Source organism: Chrysemys picta, chromosome 1, assembly GCF_011386835.1.
Source record: "Chrysemys picta bellii isolate R12L10 chromosome 1, ASM1138683v2, whole genome shotgun sequence".
NCBI classification, from domain to species: domain Eukaryota; kingdom Metazoa; phylum Chordata; order Testudines; family Emydidae; genus Chrysemys; species Chrysemys picta.
This window is the reverse complement of record NC_088791.1, coordinates 152555068-152574802: the sequence shown is the minus strand read 5'-3', so window position 1 is coordinate 152574802 and position 19735 is coordinate 152555068. Positions and strand designations below refer to the sequence as shown.

The window sequence follows — 19735 nt, the reverse complement described above, 5'->3', positions numbered from 1 at the left end:
CTCCCACAGGTGTTGTAACCCAGTCTGCCCTGCTGGGTAAGCATGGTTGGTATGCAGGGTACTGCAGCCCAGCCCCTGGCTGAGAATTCTGGAATTCTACCCTAGGAGAGGTAGAGGCATGAGACCTGGGGGTTGTGCTCAGAGAAACCAGAGAAGGGATCGAAAGTGCATCTAGGCCTGTAACCGTGACCATAGCATCAGAGGTAACTCATCCCAGCACCATACAGAGACTTTAGATCATTTGCAAACAGTCCCGTCAGTTAAAATGCAGTAGAAGCTTTTCTGATTGTTTGTTTTCTTAAAAGTCAGATTAAACAGTTCTGACTTTATAGCTTGAAAGCAGAACTTTCTGGTTACATCCTCATAGTCATAGGTCCAAGCACCCCTCCACGTTTGGGAGTTGGAGATCTGGATCTAAACTTCACATCAGTGAAGAGAGGAAGTAGGGTCTTGTGGTTAAGGCATTGGTTTAGGACTTAGGAAATCTGAGTTTGGTTCCAAATTCTGTTGCCAACTTCCTGCATGACCTTGGACAAGCCATTTAATTGCTCTGCTCCTCATTTGTGACAATGTGCATAATACATTTCCTATTGGCTATTTAGACAATAGGCTGTCTCCTACTATTTGTTTGTACAGTATCTGGCACAATCGAACCCCATTGGCTCAGGTCGGTAGGTGAGAGAGAGTGTGGTATAAATAATAATACTTATTTTAGTTTGTAAAAATTACCCAGGCCCTTTAAAAATCCTTTTTACAGCATTTGACTTTCTGACCTCCTGAGGCAGTGTGTATTTCACAGATTGACTACCTGCTGTGTAAAAAAAGTGTCTCCTTGCATATGATCTAAATTAGGCTGCCATTAGCATTTCAGAATGACCTCTTGTTCTAGTATGACCGGACAACATAAAAAGGAGAGTGATCAGCTTTCACTGTACCCTTCATTAGCCTATATTACACAATTAAACTCCTGTTAGCTCTTCTCTTTCTGGAAGCTAAGTAATCCCAGTTTTTGCAGTCTCTCTGACATATCTAGGGCTAAGCAGAACAGAGGAGTGAGAAAGTGTAATGCACACTCAAGAACACTAGAGGGAGCTTAGGCAAAGGCAAGCAACAGAGAAATGAAAAGGGAGAAAATGGAGCTCCTACAGTTTGTGAGTTTGCTGCAATAAAAAATCCTGTTTTATTCAACTGACTGCAGCTTCAAGACCCTTCTTTTAGGCGAGTCTCCGAGTCCCAGGAGTACTAACCAGGCTTTGCTGCCCTCAGGTAATTCCGTACAGTGCCCTAAATGAGGGTTTATTCTGTGTTCAACATAAGGTCATTTGTATAATATTTTCTATTGTTTTTTGTCTCTTAAAGGCACCCAAGCATCATCTATCTGTTGGTAATTTTTGCTCCTCAGTGAAGAAGCTTTTAGTGAGTTACTCACCATGACTCCCAAGTCTCTGTCCTCCAAGGTGCTTTTGAGCTCACAGCCAATCAATGTGTAGTTGAAGCTGATGCTATTGTTTGTAGTATGCATTATCTTATACTCATCCACATTATGTCTCATCTGCTATCCCACTGCCTAGGCCCTCTGGGTCCTTTAAGTTCTGCTGACTCACTGAGGCAGGTGACTTGTTCTTCCACCCGGCTGCAAGGGGGTCGTTGGGTTAGAGCAGCGATATTCAGACCTCAGTGATTCAGGAGTCAAATTAGTGATCGACATTACCCAAAAGAACCACAGTAGTGTGAATTCATTGTTTCATTTACTATAGTACTACATAGTCATATTTAAACAGTATGTCAGGGAAAATATTTATATATATGTGTGTGTGTGTGTGTGTGTGTCTTATAGCAAGTAAGTTAAAAACTTAGTGCAAATTAATAACTTAATTAGTTAATAACATAGTAAAAACATCCCAATTGGTTAATAATTAAGACTGGTTAATAATTAAATCACACAGTGTTTTAATATCATGCTCTGCAAAGAGCCACAGGAGACACATTAAAGAGCCAGTTGCGACTCATGAGCCTCAGTGTGAGTATCTCTGGGTTAGCAGAACCAGGGGGTGAGTAGTTCAGAGAGAGGAAAGACACCCTAGAGCCAGCCATGCCTAGGAAGATGCCTTGCGCTGAGCTATGTTATCGATGTCTGTGTTAATGAAGCCCCCAGGAAGGGGTGAATTTGGACCCACACAGCAGGTGGACTGTGCTGGTAGAGCAGGTTGGAAAAAGTAGCCTGTTCAAAAGGACTGCTGGAGTTTTGTTGTTTTTAAACGGTCCTCTTGGTTTTTATCAATCAAAACAGCTCAGAATCATCACTACGCTACCAACATGCTGTCCACATACTGTGGAGCAGATGAAATAACACCACTCTACTGACTACTGACTTCCACTATTAACTTCTCCCCATGCTAAGGAGGTGAGTGTTCTTTACTGCTCTTTGTTTCCTAATGCTTAACCAGTTTTTAATCCATGACAAGAGCTTGCCCCTTATCCCATGGCTATTTATTTCCCGTAATAAATTTGTACGAAGGACCTTATCAAAAGCTTTACGGAAATCAAAGTACATTTTGTCTGCTGGGGATCAGCTTTATCTCCTATTTTATTAACTTAAAAAAATCTCAGCTCAGAGAGACAATTTTCCCTTACGGAAGCCACACTGGATTGATCCTGTCATGTTATACTTATCCTAGCGTTGTACAACTCTGTCTTTAATTAGTTTCTCAATCCGTTTGGCTAGAACTGAGAGGAAGCTCACAGGCTTGCAATCCTCAGGATGTTCTTTGGCTTATTTTTAAAAATAATGGCTATTTGCATGTCTGGGTCCTTGCCCATCCAAGGATCTCAAAGCACTTTGCAAACATGAATTTACATCCACCCATCCCTAGGAGGTAGTGCATTATTATCATTTCACAGATGGGGAAGGTAAAGAGATGGAAAATGACCTCCCCACAATGAGTTCGTGGCCAAGTTGGGAATAGATGCAAGGGTCCTAGCCACCAGTCCCATTCCTTATCCACACAATTGACATTCCTCCCCTAAAAATAGGCACCAGTGGACCTGCGCGGGGCTGATCTCCGCATGACTAATTGTGGAACATTGCAGGCTTCGCACAGAATCTGTCCCTGTTATGAGTGACTTTGAACTCCTTTGGAGGAGCTGCTGTTTTTAAGGATCCGACATAGTCTGTTGTTACCACTATATTTCATGCATTTATTTACTTCAGAGTCTCAGCCTAACACTATCTAGTCTCAGTGATTTACTGCATTTGAGTTTCTCAAGCGGATCCATAACTTTGCGTAGTAATAACAATAACAATAATAAAATACTTTGCATGTATCTATCATCCCTGTCAGTAGGATTACGGTGTAATTCCGTTTATATGAATTCCCTTTACACAAAAATCCTGGTTACCCAAATCCACAGTGTATCCCCCCAAGTAGCCCTATCACCCACTAATGACTTGTCAATTAGCCTTTTAGCTCCTGTTAGCACTAATCAACAGCTTTGTTCTTTTAATGCTTAATACTTTAGGTATTGGAATAAACTCAGTAAATTTGGGGTATTTTTACTCTTTAATAAAGTACAAATTGTACTAAAACCACAGTGGACATAATTGTAATACAATTTTGGTTGTAACATAAATTTGTTGATAATAAACTCAATCAAGCTTTTTTAACTCTTCAATAAAGTACAAAGTATTAAGCAACCACTAGCATTACTCCCTTTGTTCCCCGTATTTCTATATCAGTGAAACTGCAGCTCCTGTTTAGCCAACTGCCCAGTAACCTGAAACTTCTGGATGTCCCCCCTAGGTCATTTGGATAAATGGGTGTGTATGGCATACACAATATCTGCAGCTTTGAAGCTGCGATGAGGAGTTATCCGCTTGGGTTGGAGAAATTTCCTGGATCGACTCCCCCTCTAGATGGCAACACCCTGTAGCTCTTAAAGAACCATATGCCACTGAGGACGTTTTGCACCTCAGGGGCGGTGGATGGAGTTGGGTGGCACATGCAGGATCTGCTCCCCTCGTTTGACCTAACCCAAGTCCAGTTGGTGTGAACAGTGTGCCCCTCTATGATACAAACCAAAGGGAGCACTTTGCTGCCTGCTTATCTCAGGTGGTAGATCACAAAGCTTTTAATCTTAGGGTTGTGGGTTCAGGCCCCATTCTGGGTAACTTGTTTGAGAGGAAAAGGATGATCCAGTTGTTAGGGCTCTAACCTGATACTCAGGAGACCTGGGTTCAATTGCTTGCTTGTCTGCAGACTTCTTGTGTGACCCTGGGCAAGTCTCTCTGTGCCTCAGTTCCCCATCTATTAAAATGGGGATAATGGCATTGCCCTACTGCACAGGCATGTTGTGAGGATAAATGTATTAAAGATTGTGTGGTGTTCAGATACTGCAATGCTGGGGGCCAAACATGAGAGTATCTGGCAGGTCCTCCTGACTGACCTCTAACTCGGACTGCTCAGTAAAAGTATCTTCGGAACATAAATCTTTGCATCCTCTTTATAATAAAGAGTGATGGGAAAAGATCTCACTGACTTGCTTGGCTATTTCATCCTCCTCCTTAATTACTGCCCCCCCCCCGCGCCGCCCCTCCTTAACCCCCTTGGTGATCTCTAGGCAACCCACAGTCACACACAAGGCCCACTTGCTTTTAACGGATCTGAAGCCTCTTCTGTTAGTTCCCCAGTCTCTTGTTTTCAGAACACCTCTTTCTTTCCAATTTACACCTCACCTACCATTACACGTGATCCCAACTAATTCAGCTCTTTGGGCAGAGTTCCCATTTTTAAAAAGATGCTTAATTAGCCCTAATACACTCCCCCACTCCTCCATGTAACTTGGAAGGCTCTGCTTCCTTTTTCGACTCTGTTTTTCTTCTCACAGAGCCATCTGTGCCTGTAACACAGAGTCGTAAGTGACCTCCAAGCTGAGTCCAGGGCTTTTATGCATTTTTTCCTTTTATCTTTAGCCCACTGTTCCCCAGTTTGCTCAGAGTTTTAAATCCGGGCCATTTGAAGTGAATCAATTCTGTGTTACCCTCTAGGGCAGTCACCCTCAATTAGGAGATCAAGTTTCACTGTGCAGTTGTCCCTGTTGCCCACTGCAGCTCCTACCCTCACTTCCTGGCTGTAAATCAGCTGAAACTAGCTGACTCCTATAAAACATCCCTATTTGCTCTTCCCATGTCTACCTCCCTGTATGTCCTTAGACTATAAAAACCCAAAGGCAGGGACTGTCCCTCCCTGAACAGGCCCTACTGTACACAAATCATAATAACAATAAATAATAATAATAGGCCTATTCAAAAATTGTCACTCCTTAATCAGATAAAGCTCCCATGGCTCCAGTGAGGAGCCAAACCCTATGGTCCTTATTGATACAAAACCATTGAGGTCAGTAGGGCACAGAATAAGGACCTGCCACCACATTTAGTCCTAAGAGTTGAAGCATAGTCCTGACTGCTTCTTAGATCCTGCGTGGTGACGTTAGGCAGCACAGGCTGTGTTAGACTGCATAGGAGCTGGAGAGTCAGAGAGAACTACAGGGTCTGTCTACATTCAGCAGCCTTGATAAAGAATCCCTTTTACATTCAGACAGCACAGCCCTCTTTCTTTTCCACCATGAGGGACACTACAAGAATTCTGCCGGAAGAGTAAGTAGTGCTGAGTGGACCCTAAATCAGTTACATCCTTGTTCCTAGGCACGCAAACAAGCTGCTTTAAAACACTGTCATTTATGGCATCGATAAATTGCCTCTCCAGATCATGCCCAGATGTGCAATTTAAGGCCCAGTCACCTTGTCTTTTTATTCCTGGCTGCAAAACGCTCTGCTGCCTATGGCACTCTCTGCCTATCAAATCATGGCAATTTAAAAACACATGAAAAGCACCCGTTATTGTTATTAATTATTATTATCATCATCGTTGCACAAACAGATGTGATGACTTCTTTAATCTCTGTAACCTACTAAAACCTTCCTGAACTGGAGGCAGCCGGTGCTGAGATTGTGAGCTCCTGAGGATAGGGACCTAGCCTTCCTGTATATCTCAGACAGCGCCGAGCATGATGTCATAATAGGCAAGAACCACCACAGGTCTTACCAGAGATCAAAACAGCCCACAAAACTGCTGCCTTGTTTATATAACTGATGCTTTGGTAATACATATTGGGGGCAAGACTGGGCCTAGCTGCTGACCCTTGCTCCAGTCACAGCACCACACCTCACCCACCTTTTCTCTGCCTTGTCTGTTTAGCCTGTGAGCTCTTTGGGACAGTGCCCAGCACAGAGATTGGCGTTGCCAGGCACTACCATAACGTAAATCACAAGAAGAATGTCATGGGGCCTGGCCCTCCTGCATGAGCAAGCCTCACACAGAGGACAGGGCCTTTCCCAACAGCCATGCTACCGTTGTGTTCCCTGCACTCCAGCAGCCACGGGGCTTGCTTGCCACACACAGCTCCTCTTGGGGTGGCATGGCTCCATGTGGCCCATAACATAAGGGTGCTGAATAACTTCTGTCTGTCATGGTGTAAAGCTCAATGGGAGATTAGATCCAGTTCAGCCCCCAGTATACGAGTGCTGCTATCCACTAATAGCGCTGCCCAAATAAATTTGTTAGTCTCGAAGGTGCCACAAGGACTCCTCGTTGTTTTTGCTGATACAGACTAACACGGCTGCTACTCTGAAACCTATCCACTAAGAGTGAGCTTGTAAGGGGGCAGTGGGTAGCATGTGGAGCTGGCTGTTCCCATCCCACTCCCTGCTTTCTCATCTGCTGCGTAATCTGAGCAATGGAGATGGACACAAATGGACACCCGACTCTTTACTGAAATACACAGCTGTATCTCAGAATACACATTCTTCTGAAACACGATGCAGCCCTGTTGATTTCAAAGGGGGTGTTGCTGCAGGAAAGTCTGCAATGAGCACTCAGATATCACGGTAACGGTAACTTTATCAAAACCTACACAGACAGACTGGGCCCTGTCTTGACAGGAATCACTTCACCTACCGCTGAGCTGTAGCCCCCTGTGGGTGGGAACATGGCAGCAATATGACACCACAGTTCAGCTCAGAATGTAAAGGCCAACTGAAACCACAGGGGAAGTTATAGGTAGGTCAGGCTACAATCGTCCAATTGAATGTAGCCCAGACTCCTGGGATAACACATCTATACTTGTGAAAAAATCTAATGGATCATTAATGACCTGAAGAGGCCAGGACATTTGTTTTAACTCACCTCTTAAGCACAATTACGCTTTGTTTCTTTGTTCAAATTCTAACCCTCCCTTTACCCCTCCTCTCTTCCATTTACAGCCAGGAGCTTCCCACCCCAATTTCTTTCCCACTGTCCCTTTCCAGTTGATTTCAGCATGTTGTCTCCTCGTCCATTTGTTGCCAACTTTCTGGAACAACAGTGAGACCAACTGCAGACCTATTTGCAAAGAGAGAGATTAGGAGAATCACTTGACAGGCATTGGGCTGAGCTTTTCCCCGGCTGCATCAGGGACACGGCAGGAGTCTATAATATGATGAATAACATACGAAGTGTGTAGTGATAGCCATATGCTGCAGTAATTCCTCTAAACCCAGTGCACACCGCAGAAAACATATCAGCCACGTAGGGCACTGGTGAAAATGCATGTTCACCTTAAGTCTTGTACAGGGGAATCCCCACTCTTCGGTGATGGATGGTGGTCAGGGGAGAGGGAGGAATGAAGAGGAGGAATTGCTCCTGGAATTGATTTACAAGCAGCCCTGGTTAGTCAGCTTGCCAACATACACATATACAGAAGGAGCTAGCAATTTTCCGGGGGTCCATGATTGTTATAAGGGGCAGGAGAGAGCAGATGACCCGAGAAGATCTATGAGCAAGCAACCATCTTGTGGCACATGTGGCCACTACTCTCTGCTTTATTAAAAATTCCTGTGTCCACAAATGTATTTCTGGGGTAGCTATTACAGGTGACGATTGCTAGGACTATGGGGTCGTGAGTCACCACTGGATTTACAAATGCTTGACAGGAGATCAGAAATTCTCCTGAGCCCCATTCCTCAACCACACCAGGAGCCAAGTGTCAGGGCAAACACTCTCTGTGGCTGAGACCCCTCTCATCATGCCAGGAAAGGACAGGAAAACTGAGATTTCAGGCAGATCCTGCAGACTGGACTGGTGCCGAGTTCCACTTGGAAGCGAAGGGTGTTAGGGTACGTTCCCTGTGCATCCCAAAGAGATGATTCAGACCTTTCTTTCTGGTAATCAGACCCCTGAGTCAAGCTGAGAAGGGATGTCAGATCTGCTCCCAGGTGGGCCTGCTCTGAAGTAGGTTTAGTACTTAAGTCCCCTATTTAAAGACAGAAAAGGAAGGAGCGGGAAGATGTGTCACGCTGGAGGGTGAAGGAGAGAGACTGGCTGTGTAATGCCATTTGAGCCATTTTTCTCTGTTGTTAGACCCTACCTTGGGTGAAATTCCAAAACTGCAAAAGTGGCCAGAAGGGCATTTCGACTTTTCAACGTGGTGTGTAAAACTGTTGTTGAAGAAAAGCACAAAATGGAGTTGAAGGAATGATGGAAATGGAGTTTGCATGAACTTAAAAAATAACTACCTGGTGAATTAAGGGTTTCCAAAGCATCTGGTGAGGTTCTGGGGGCTGCCATCTTGGCTAGGATCGAATCAGGAACTCCCAGCTAAAAAGTACAAGTTGCTAGAGCTTCAGTTCTCTAGGTGGGGCTGCAATAAGAATCTCAGCCGCTGAAGATCAGGCACAGAGGGGAAGCCATAACGCACTCACCAGTGGGTTACAGTTACAGAATTGTTATTGCAAGAGATCAGATCCTTCTTATGAGCTGAAGTGACCCACTGGAATCCTGTTTTGATTGGGCAGTTTTGATGGGACAAGGCCAGCACTCCTTCCAGACATTTCTTTTTCCAGGGACTTACACAGCTCAGCGTGGTGGGGAGCTTGAGTATGTGGAATGCTCCTGGCCCCTTGCCTACACTAGGGCTCACCATGGAAGGAACTGTAGCAGCAAAAACATCCTAGGCTAAACAAGACAATAGAGAGAGGGACTAAGGGAGATTGCTCCAATAATGATTTACTCAATTTTTAAATGGTTTAATGCTTTTTTTCCCCTTCCAAACTCAAATTATTGTCAGTGCTGCAGCAGTAATAAACAAAAAAACAAACCAAGGCAAGTTAAAAATGATAACATTCTAAAATCCTTATCCAGTCCTTACAACAACCCACAGCTATAGAGACCCTGTGACCTGGGGAATCAGGGATTGAGGGGCTAATGCATTTCACCTCTAGGATCAAGGGTTCTTATTGGCATCAGGTCACCAGTGAATTGAGTTTGGCAGTGTCAGTCATGTCCCTAACAAATGTTTGTTCACCCACAACATCTTCTCCCGATGCAGGCAGCGTTACGAGAGTGCTCTATAAAAGAGATGCCAGTGTCCATGCAGATCGTTAATAGGCACAGTGTCAGTGGATGGCACTCAGTAATATGCAGCATAGATACTGGGGTTCTTAGCGCCAACAATGGTTATTCTTCACTGCATGACATCCTCTGTGCAGCTCTCAACAGGCAGTGCTTACTTTGAGCACTGGCTAGGTTAGGTCACATCAATGTAATGTAGGAGTTACATCAAATATACAGCTGCTGCGCATTTGCAGCACCCACTTCAAATCTCTCCATCTGGACACAGACATGCCACCTGCTAAAGCAGTGACCACATTATGCTTTTTTCCCCTTGAAGCTTCCCCCGGTGCAACTTTAGTGCAGAAGAGGTGCAGGTGCTGTAACTGCTGTGTCGAGACAAGTTGATTTGAACACTTGTGGGAAGCCTGCGCTAGTGCTGCTGCTGCTGCTAGTGTGGGAGGAGCTTCAAAGAGGGAAACTGGAGGGAAAAACAGTTTGTATACATACAGCCTTTGACTCTCCCTACTCCACGCTGGGCACACAAGCCACCCACTCAGGGTCCATCTACATTAGTAAAATAACCTGCTGTTGACAACAGTTGTCAACAATAATTTCATCTAGCCCCCAATCAACTGGTATTGAAAACTGCGAGCACAGAAGGGACCAAACCATTTTCAAGACCATTACAGAAAACGTGGTAGACCATGTTCTGCCGGGCATCTAGCTCACGTTCTTTAACAGGTTGCAAATGGTTTGGTCTTGTGTCCACTACCAATGCAGGGGAGCCCAGAATGGGGACCTCTCATTGACAACTATTGCCTTGCGTCAATGGACCTTATGACCCTGGCTGAGCACAACTTGCCAGGCACTATGGCTCTTTCTGGCTAGACACCACAAAGGCTCACTCTGATATGACAAAGTTACCACCCACAGTGTTCTCTGTTTTGCAAGACGAGCAGGGACATTGCTAACTGCAAATCTGGCTGTGCACCTTTGGAATCCCCCCCCCTTATTACTAACACCAGGGGGCCCCGCTGAGAGCAGAGCCCCACTGTGCTAGGCACTGTCCACACACCCAGGGGCACAAACAGCTCACACCCTACATAGACAAGACAGAAAAAAGACAGGAAGGAAAAGAGAGCTGAAGCAGCTTCAAGGGAAGCCTGTGACAGGGCCAGGAATTGAACCCAGATCTCCTGAGACACCATCTAATTTAACCAAAAAAATCATGCTTCTGCTCTGAAACCTGGGGGAGAAGGGGAAGATGAGGGGACATTAGATAGGGGGACAGGATATGCAAAGAGGAACGGTGTAATTTACAACTTACATGACACAGAATTCAATGACACCAGTGAGACCATTTCAGCCCATTGCGATCCAGAGATGCCACGTGTGCTGGCAGACACAGCCCCGAAGTACCGCGCCCTATTGCATACGACCAAAAAACCACATCAAAAAATCCACACACCCCTCCCACTCTCCCAACCCTTCTTCAGAGGACAAGAGAAGCCAGCGTCTCCGCTGCTCCCTGCCAGCTGAGCTTCAGCTGTCAGTGGCCGGCACCCCTCTTGGAACAGAGGGAAAACAGCACAAGATTGCAGTTGTGCTTGGTCTACTGCTGCTCTCCCCTCTTGTTTTAAATCAATAGTTTATGACATGTACAAGGGGAAACTGTAAATTTAATTTTGTCCCCCGCAGTGCGATTCGTATCTTGTTTGCTGGTAACATCAGGAATGTGTTTGCCCTCCAGGCCCCCTGCCCAGAAGAGCAATTGAAGGATAAAAAAAGAGAAACTAGCAAAGCACAATTAGGGTGGGGGGTGGATTAATGCTGGATTAATCAGGGTCTCAGCTAAAGGTAGCTTTGTGTCATATATACACAGAGGAGGAAGGTGGAGGGAACAGTGAGCTCACAGGAGGAACAGAGAGAATCAGATACTTTTCTTTGCATTAAAAAGTGTACAGATCATTTGAAGGCGCATGTTCTTTGCTAGATTAATGCTGGAAACCTGCTTTCGCCCCATTGTGCATCTACACAGTGCTCCCAAGATACCCTGATTCATTTGATTCCTACCTCATGAGTACTTTTAACCCCGTAAGAGATGACCTGAAATTAGAAGTGTGTGCAGATCCAAAGCCTGGACCCAAACAACCCCCACCTTTGGGAATACAGTACTTATATCTAGACCCAGAGCCTATGTTTGCAGCCGCCCCTTATCTCTATCAGCAACTGAACCAAAAACCTGGGACAGTTCACATCTGGATTGGATCTTTGCAGCTTGAGCTCATCTCTGCTTTCTGGTTTTCAAAGGGCTGGAGTAGCTGAAGGCGCAGTGGGTCTGTCTAACAGGATTTGGGCACTTCTGCTTCCAACCCATGCTAAAATCAGGGAGTGCAAAAGTGTATGGAAATTGTGAAAGTAATCAAACTCTCTCAGCCCCCAGAAAAGGCTGGGGTGAAGGGATGAGTCAGCCCTGGTTGGCTCTGAACTGTTCGGCCACTCTCTGTTGTAAACCAGTTTTCATTCCTGTTTTAGCTGCTGCTTTAAAAATCCTCTTACACTGAACTTCAGAGGAGGCTCCCTCTGGACAGGTATTTTGAGATGGATGCACTGTGATTTTTACCCGTTGTTGTAAATTGCCTCCAAGGGCACCTTTACATGTCAGATCTGCCTACTGATTTCACGTGCACAGAGTGTGTTGGAGGGGATGAGAGAAAGGGACTTTACAGATAAAACAAAGAGGAGAACAAAGACATAGCAGAGCGACTCCTTCGAACCATGCACTTGAGCTCTCCTCAATCATGCTCCCAATCTCCCTGGCATCAGTTATGGATTCTAATAATAAGAGAAACACCTGAGAAGCAAAGTTCAGACCCAGATCTAAAATTCTTTAAAGTTTGGGAGTGGCCAGCTTGGGCCCACCGCGAATTCTGATTTGCAGTTGCAAGTTGGTGATGGCAAGTGAGTGTGTGGGAGAACAGGACGTCACTCACTAGGCATACTCCACAGTCAGCGCTTTATACTACTGAAGGGAAAACCTGTTCAGATCCCCCCAATTCCTCCTGGAGATCTCAAATACATGAGGCCTCAGAACATAAGAACATCAGAAAGGCCGTACCGAGTCAGACCAAAGGTCCATCTAGCCCAGTATCCTGTCTACCGACAGTGGCCAATGCCAGGTGCCCCAGAGGGAGTGAACCTAACAGGCAATGATCAAGTGATCTCTTTCCTGCCATCCATCTCCACCCTCTGACAGACAGAGGCTAGGGACACCATTCCTTACCCGTCCTGGCTAATAGCCATTAATGGACTTAACCACCATGAATTTATCTAGTTCTCTTTTAAACTCTGTTATAGTCCTAGCCTTCACAACCTCCTCAGGTAAAGAGTTCCACAAGTTGACTGTGCGCTGCGTGAAGAAGAACTTCCTTTTATTGGTTTTAAACCTGCTGCCTATTAATTTCATTTGATGACCCCAGTTCTTGTATTATGGGAATAAGTAAATAACTTTTCCTTATCCACTTTCTCCACATCACTCATGATTATATACCTCTATCATATTGCTCCTTAGTCTCCTCTCTTCCAAGCTGAAGAGTCCTAGCCTCTTTAATCTCTCCTCATATGGGACCCGTTCCAAACCCTTAATCATTTTAGTTGCCCTTTTCTGAACCTTTTCTAGTGCCAGTATATCTTTTTTGAGATGAGGAGACCACATCTGTACGCAGTATTCGAGATGAGGGCGTACCATCGATTTATATAAGGGCAATAAGATATTCTCAGTCTTATTCTCTATCCCCTTTTTAATGATTCCTAACATCCTATTTGCTTTTCTGACCGCCTCTGCACACTGCGTGGACATTTTCAGAGAACTATCCATGATGACTCCAAGATCTTTTTCCTGACTTGTTGTAGCTAAATTAGCCCCCATCATATTGTATGTATAGCTGGGGTTATTTTTTCCAATGTGCATTACTTTACATTTATCCACATTAAATTTCATTTGCCAGTTTGTTGCCCAATCATTAGTTTTGTGAGATCTTTTTGAAGTTCTTCACAGTCTGCTTTGGTCTTAACTATCTTTAGCAGTTTAGTATCATCTGCAAACTTTGCCACCTCACTGTTTACCCCTTTCTCCAGATCATTTATGAATAAGTTGAATAGGATCGGTCCGAGGACTGACCCTTGGGGAACGCCACTAGTTACCCCTCTCCATTCTGAGAATTTACCATTAATTCCTACCTTTGTTCCCTGTCTTTTAACCAGTTCTCAATCCATGAAAGGACCTTCCCTTTTATCCCATGGCAGCTTAATTTACATAAGAGCCTTTGGTGAGGGACCTTGTCAAAGGCTTTCTGGAAATCTAAGTACACTATGTCCACTGGATCCCCCTTGTACAAATGTTTGTATACCCCTTCAAAGAATTCCAATAGATTAGTGAGACACGATTTCCCTTTACAGAAACCATGTTGACTATTGCTCAACAGTTTATGTTTTTTTATGTGTCGGACAATTTTATTCTTAATTATTGTTTCGACTAATTTGCCTGGTACAGACGTTAGACTTACCGGTCTGTAATTGCCGGGATCACCTCTAGAGCCCAGTATCAGAGGGGTAGCCGTGTTAGTCTGAATCTGTAAAAAGCAACAGAGGCTCCTGTGGCACCTTTGAGACTAACAGAAGTATTGGGAGCATAAGCTTTCGTGGGTAAGAACCTCACTTCTTCAGACGCAAGTCTAGAGCCCAGAGACACCATCCAGGGCAAGTTAGAATGGGGAAACCCACGAGCCACAATCAAACCACACACTGATACACATTTTGGGTAAATGGCTCCATTAAACACTTGTGACCTTTTAAAATTGTGCTGAGCTAAATTATTAAAGGAAAAAGCATGGGTTCAAGGTGAATTTGAAGGAAAACATTAGGGGTTAGGATCATACTCACCTCCTTTTAAGTGCAAAGTATAGTTTTCCCCAATCTAGGAAGTACCAGATGAAGCATTACATTAAGACCAGTGCTTGAATTACAGGGGGACTTAAGGGGGCTGGGCCCCCTTACTACTTTTAGGAGCTACCTTGTTTCTGTCTTATGGCCCCCTTACTTCTCACTACTGCTTACATTAAAGCAAGCCATTTGACATTTAGGGACCCCTTACTTTTTCCCCATAATTCAAGCACTGATTGAGACAACACTTGCTTTTGGTTCATTGTAAGTGGAGTTAGAAGGAAGACATCGTACTATAGGAGATCTTGTGGGGGTGAATAAGAAAATAATGCCTGAGGCTGGGCTAGGCATGAATTTGAAGGACAGCATTACAATCTGGTCCTTGTTGGGGTTAGGGACAAAAACAACAATGGGGTAAGAAAGGCACTCTGATTCTCCAGTGATACGGGGGGATGGGTGAGTGGGATGCATGGATGGCTAGATGGCAAGGATACCATTAGGGAAATTTACTAGCATAATTATACCAGTACAATTATATCAGAAACTGAAAAAGCCACTCATTTTCTGAAATAAGAGGGTCCACCTGGGGAGTTATACTGGTATAACTATAGTGGTATAATTGTACCAGTGTAATTATGTCTGTAAATTTCCCTGGGAAGACAAGTCCTTCACTTTCCGGTTGAAGATAGGGGTTGGGTTTAATGAAATCCATGTTAAAAGGATTAAGAGAAAACCAATTTTCCTTTCCTCATGCTTACTGTAAACAGTAAGAAGAGCAATCCCTATTTTTCCTTACAGCCCTCCATCTGCCTGTCCATCTCCTGTCCCTGCTGCTTCTCCCTTCCTCGTTCCTTGTGTTGCAATTACATTTTTCAGCATTGCATCCTTCCCAGACAATCAGTCTCCTGCTCCTTGGGACAAAGAGACCAGCACTTTGATTAAACACTTCTTGGACTTTGCGATCCCATACTTTTCAGCTCTGACAGTTTAATTTCCAGATTCAAAACTTTTCTGAATCAGAAAGTGCCAGTTTTGTGCATTTTCACGGGTAAAATCAAAGTGTTCCTATTTATTTCCTAGGCTTGGTTATCTGTCTGAAGACTTTTTATATTTTATTAGTCCTCACAAAGTTGTTTCTCAGGATCTGAGACAGTGAAGATTGCAGTATGTAAGTTCCCACTGTATTTGGCACTGTCAAATTCCCCAAGACTCAGTAATTAATAAAATAAAAATATTTATAATTATAATCTTTACATTTACAAAGTGCCTTTCAGTTCTGAAAGATCCAAAAGTGCTTTACAAACTATGTGTACCTCACACCCCACTGACATGCCAACACTTCTAGGGTAGAATGTGGAATTTAGGTAAAAACCAGTGTTAGTCTAAACACCATTTTTAATATCAAGGTTAAAAACCCTGCTATCTGTGGAAAGTTACATAAGGTATTTAATGATCACAAGTGTTCAGGGCCTCAGGGCCGGCTTTAGGAAGTGCGGGGCCCGATTCGAACAGTTTCGACGGGGCCCCGGGAGGGATGACAAAAAAAAAAAAAAACACCACACACACACGGGGCTTGTACTCACTGGGCCACGCTCCTTGTCTTTGGCGGCTGGTCCTTCACTCGCTCCGGGTCTTCGGCGGCACTGAAGGACCCACCGCCAAAGTGCCGCCAAAGACCCGGAGCGAGTGAAGGGCCCGCCGCCAAAGTGCCGCCAAAGACCCGGAGCACTGCCGGGTAAGTAAAAATTAAAAAAGCGCCTCTAGCCAAGGAAGGGATTCTCTGCCACTTGTCCCCCACTCTGGGCAGCCCTGCCACTGGGCATGGGGCCCTCTTAGGCTCGGGGCCCAAACAGGGGAATTGGTGGAATTGGCCTGCAGGGTCTGAATTGTACATCCCATCTGAAAGACAATATCTTTGGCAGCACTCTGTCCCCAAGGATCATGATGTAGAGTAGAGTGGTGGGGGAAACCTCCTGATTTGTTAATGTTTCCATAAGTAAAAGAGCCGAGTTTGAACGGCTATGATTTATGCAGTCGTGCTACTCATTACTTGGATGCTGGTAAAAAATGTTTGCAAGTCCCCCAAACTTCATATCAGAAAGTGTGTTATTTGTTTTTCTCTTCTTGAAAATGTCTCAGTCATACAATCAGGAAAGGGACCCATTACCATGGGACTTAGCTGATAATGAATAGCAAGTAATGATTCCTCTTGTATTGAAGCAACATGAAGAAGCCTCATCATCATCTATCTAGCTTAACTACTAATATGGTCCCTGTGACAGATATGGCAATTTCCTGCAATATCCTGGACAAACCTTATTGGATTAAGTTTAAATATTTTAGGAGTTCATTGCATTAAAATGCAAATGTTTATGCATTGTGGAATTAAATGCAATGTCTCCATGGAGAAGACCTGATTAATGTAAAATTCTGAGAAGTGATATGAGCTTCAAAGGACTATTTGAAACAATATGAACTTTTAAGAGTTAAGTCTCTAGAGGGAGATGTATGCAAATGTAAACTCCTCCAGGTATGCAAAAACTCAGCCTTTGAAGCTTTGCAAGGAGGGGAGGACCTTTTGTGGGCTGATCACCTGTTACACCAGGACAGATAAAATAAAGGTCCAAGCCAGATAAAAGATTGACTCAGAGATTCAGGGGTAGGCTTGTTCTGAGCTAACAGCTCCTATGAACTTGTGACCACATTAAAACCCTTTGGTAGGGGTTGAAGGACTATTCACTGGGCCAGCATGAAGTCTTGTTCGAGTGAGGGGGTGATCTCTTATTAGCCTATGTGTGGGTTCTTTGATTGTTTTTAATATGTTTTTTCTGTATTGCTTTTACCTTCAGAATAAACATGCTTGCCTAGAAAGAGCTGTGTGGTAACTTAAGTGGGGTAATTGCACAGTCATAGCCTTCGAAGAGTAAGCAAAGCACAGACACAGGCCCGTTTCAGCAGCCTTCCTTGCTGGGGAACTCAGAGCATAGGCAGAGGACTTTGCAATCTGGAAACACCCTGATCAGGAAGGAAAGAGAGGCAGGTCTACATCAAGGAGAGGTGCCGCAAGCCAGAGAGTAGCTGCCCTTGCTGGACCACGGAGGGGGAAATCCAGGTGTAACTGCCCTGAACTGTGACAGATCCCATTACTATAGAACCCAAACATCCCATCTTTACAGATGGGGAACTAAGGCATAGAAAGGCTAAGGGATTTGCCCAAGGTCACACAGACACCTGTGGCAGAGCAGGGAAGTGAATTCAGGTCTTCCAAGTCCCAAGCTAGTGTCCTAACCACTGGACCATTCATCCACTCAAGAATGTTGTGCATCACCCTGCATTGCAAGGCACAGCATTGATGTGGGATTCTTCAATTGTCCTGTGAGTCAGGCCTGGAGGACACAGAGCAGAGCTCTGGAAATTAGGTCTGTTCCCCACATTCTGAGCTGGTGACAACCCATCCCTGGAGTCTAATAGACAAAAGGCCTTACTAGGCCTGCAGTGACATACAGACAAGCACTGACAGTTTAGGCATGCACCCACTGATAAGAAACAAACCAGCCAGATTCCAGGATGGCTTAGAGCACTGGTGATTTCTATCATCTGATGACTGTTTAGTACCTCATGTATAATGGCTCGATGATCTCAGTCAATTCCCTAATGAATGAGCTTCCATACCACACAACCATGGCTCTGTCTCCCTGGCAGTCTCAGCGGAGATGCCAAGGGTTGAGTGGGCCATAGGGACTGGCGTCCTTTCTCACACTAAGGCCTGGTCTACATTGGGGGGGGGGGGGAGAGGGAGGGAGTCGATCTAAGTTACGCAGCTTCAGCTATGTGAATAATGTAGCTGAAGTCGACATACTTAGATCTACTTACCGCAGTGTCTTCACTGCAGTAAATTGACGGCTGACGCTCTTCCATCGACTCCGCCTGCGCCTCTCACCCCAGTGGAGTACCGGAGTCGATGGGAGAGCACTTGGCGGTCGATTTATCGCGTCTAGACTAGACATGATAAATCGACCCCCGCTGGACCGATTGCTGCCCTCGATCCAGCAGGTAATATAGACAAGCCCTAAAGGTTTTTCCTCAAGGGCAGGGATGAGGTACATTAGCAGGGGCTGGTGTCGGGGAAGCTTGCCTTGCTGCTTTATCTATTCTGTGGATAATGAGATGACTTCATTCTCTGGCATTGCTGAGCTGCTACTTCTCACCAGTGTTAAACACGCTTAAAAATAATCAATTGATGTCTGGACTGTTGAACAAACCCCCTGGAGTTCCCTGTGTCACTGCCAGGGACCAGCACTTCATCCTCCAGTACAGGCAATGATTTCATAAACAAACAGCATGTAGGCAGGAATAGACTTCTTCCGCAGGGGGATTTGGAAGAAACAGAAGTCTCTACTTGGAGGCTGTAGGAAGAGACACGCACACCCACATGCACGCATACTGGGTTTGTATCTGAAACTCACCTCCCACTCTAAAGTTTTTCTTTATTCTTAACTTAAAACATAATCTTAGCCTGAGCTTTCTCCCGAGCTGGTTATTTCTTGGGGTTTTCTCTGTGAGGCCTCCTGTCTTACCCTTTACCCCTCTCTTGCTTTACAGATGCTCCACCATCTTTTATCTTCCTGTGTTGGAGGCCAATGAGACTCACCTGCTCTGGCTGCCAGATGGATCAGCAGAACAGTCCTGCATCTCCATGAAGGGAGCTAGAACCTGGTGTCCTGTCCCATTGGCCATGGGAAAGGGAGGGCTGTGTGTGTGCCGGGTCGAAGGTGGACAGAGTACACCTAAAACACATGAGGAAAGAACGAAAAATTGTCTTAGGACTGTCATCACTGGCATAGAGGGAAGGAGCGTGTGCTTCTCAGGCCAGATGCAGGACACTTTTTTTTTTTTGGTGCCAGGCGCAGGAATAAACAGAGATTATTTTTCAGCTGGCAGAGTTCAGTGTGGCCCAGCCTAGCCTTCAAAATGGAGAACGACAGAGCATGAGACCCTGGCACGGGAAATAAGGCACTCTCCTTCAGATGAGCTGACATGCCCTTCCTTGCTGAGGCGTCCTGGCGGGAGACTCCTAAAGAGCTAGCTAATCTCCCCTCCTCCTCTCCTTCCCCTTCCGCTGGCAACCTCAGTCCTTGAGATTTTATTAAACTGGTTTTTAATCTCTTTATGCTCCATGTAAAAGCCCTGCACCCCGGCACTGCCAATGAGCGAGCGAGCCAGCAAGCTTTTACTAGTTAATAAAAGCGCTGCTCTGGCTGCAACCCCCTCCCATTTCCTGCAGCATGACCTCTGTGAATGGCTCCCAGCTCCGCACCTCTTCTGGTGGGGGGCTTTTTGGAAGAGTGAAACAAAGGATAGCAGCACCC

At 45.1% G+C, this 19735-nt stretch overlaps 1 protein-coding gene and 1 long non-coding RNA gene across 7 annotated transcripts in view; one reads left to right on the top strand and one right to left on the bottom strand.

Annotated features, from left to right (window-relative positions):
* Positions 1 to 19735, bottom strand: part of LSAMP (limbic system associated membrane protein) — a 1358048-nt gene that overhangs the window by 278455 nt on the left and 1059858 nt on the right. The gene's annotated exons all lie outside the window — the stretch shown is intronic.
* On the top strand, positions 838 to 19506 carry LOC135976589 (uncharacterized). The gene is made up of 3 exons (XR_010593842.1): positions 838 to 1266; positions 2291 to 2404; positions 18969 to 19506. It is a non-coding gene; the product is annotated as an uncharacterized LOC135976589 (long non-coding RNA).